This window comes from Echiichthys vipera (genome assembly GCF_963691815.1).
Source record: "Echiichthys vipera genome assembly, chromosome: 16".
In the NCBI taxonomy this organism is placed as follows: domain Eukaryota; kingdom Metazoa; phylum Chordata; class Actinopteri; order Perciformes; family Trachinidae; genus Echiichthys; species Echiichthys vipera.
In genome coordinates, this window is record NC_139841.1 from 27,188,384 (window position 1) to 27,190,381 (window position 1,998).

A 1,998-nucleotide genomic window follows, 5' to 3' on the forward strand; every position below is an offset into this window, starting at 1 on the left:
AGGTTCTGTCCCTTCTGTTCGCTCCCGGCCACCGTAATCAAGGCAGCCATTTTGTAGCATACTGCATCCGGTTACGTGTTTCAAAATAAGAGCAGTGTTGACGAATGTGTTGTAACGGTTTTTTTATTTTAATATTCAAATGTTTTTGTTTGTGGAGGATTATAAGGGCCAGGCTTAAGGTAAAACATGTGAAAATAGGAGCGTTAACTGTTAATTTGTTTTTTTTTACTGTGTACATAAACAAAACCAATGCTAAAGTGCCCTCTACGAACCAAAACATGCGCTTAAGTGCCCTCTTGGAGCAAAAAAGTGTGCTAAAGTGCCCTCTAGGAGCTAAAACATGTGCTAAAGTGCCCTCTTGGAAGCCAAAGCGTGTGCTAAAGTGTCCTCTAGGAGCCAAAATATGTGCTAAAGTGCACGCTTGAACCAAAATGTGTGCTAAAGTGCCCTCTAGGAGCCAAAACGTGTGGTAAAGTGCCTTCTAGAAACCAAAATGTGTGCTAAAGTGCCCCCTGAGAGCCAAAACATGTGCTTAAGTGTCCTCTAGGAGCCAAAACATGTGCTAAAGTGCCCTCTAGGAGCTAAAAACGTGTGCTAAAGTGCCCTCTTGGAAGCCAAAACATGTGCTAAAGTGCCCTCTAAAAGCCAAAACGCGTGCTCAAGTGCCCTATATGAACTACATTGTGTGCTAAAGTGCTCTCTAGGAGCCAAAACAAGTGCTTAAGTGTCTTCTAGGAGCCAAAACGTGTGCTAAAATGCCCTCTGAGATCCAAAACGTGTGCTAAAGTTTCCTCTAGGATCCAAAAAGTGTCCTTAAGTGCCCTCTAGGAGCCAAAACATGTGCTAACATCTTCTCTAGGAGTCAAAACGTGTGCTAAAGTACCTTCTACGAACCAAAATGCATCCTAAAGTGCCCTCTTGGAAGCCAAAATGTTTGCTAAAGTGCCCTCTACGACCCAAAACATGGCTAAAGTGTTCTCTTGGAAGCCAAAAGTGTGCTAAAGTGAAAGATGTAACATACTAACAGACTAAAGATTAATATCACACTTTTCTTTTTTTTAACATCTACAAACTTGCATTGTGCTTTTAATTTGAAAGCAATTGAGATGTAAATCCGGTCTGACCTTGTTGAAACTGGACCCTCCTCTGGTCCCCTGAGGGGGAACCACAGCTTTGACCACAGTGGTGAGACTGCAGTTTGTAGTGCGCATGACATAAATAACAGACTGATGAGGTCGCTGTGAGAATATATTATCATATATTATAATAATAAATTATAATATATTATAATATATTATTATTATATTATAATATATTACAGCTTAAAGAGCCCTCAACACAAACACACACTGCAAAACACTGCAGTACAAAGAAAACCCCATATTCAGGGTTCATACAGCTTTTCCATGGTCAAATTCAAGCACTTTTTAAGCATTTTCAAGCACTTTCAAGCACTTTTCGAGCACTTTTAAGCACTTTACAGCACTTTTCAGCACTATTCAAGCACTTTTCAAGCACTTTTCAAGCACTTTAAAGCACTTTTCAAGCACTATTTGAGCACTTTCAAGCACATTTAAGCACTTTTAAGCGCTTTCAAGCACTTTTAAGCACTTTTCAAGCATTTAAAAACACTTTTCAAGTACTTCAAAGCACTTTCAAGCACTAGTCAAGCACTTTCAAGCACTTTCAAGCACTTTCAAGTACTATTCGAGCACTTTTAAGCACTTTTCAAGCACTTTTAAGGACTTTAAAGCACTTTTCAAGCACTATTTGAGCACTTTCAAGCACTTTAGAGCACTTTTAAGGTGCATTTTCAAGCTTTTCCAGCACCTCACAGCTGTGGTAAATTACATACTTCTACATAGTACATACAGGTGTTGAAAATGATTATTTATTTTTCCATTAAAACAACATGAAAGAGACGGTGTTACGCTATAAACACCAAGCATGTTTTGTAAAGCAGACGGATAAAATATAAATCAAATGGTATTTCTGTTT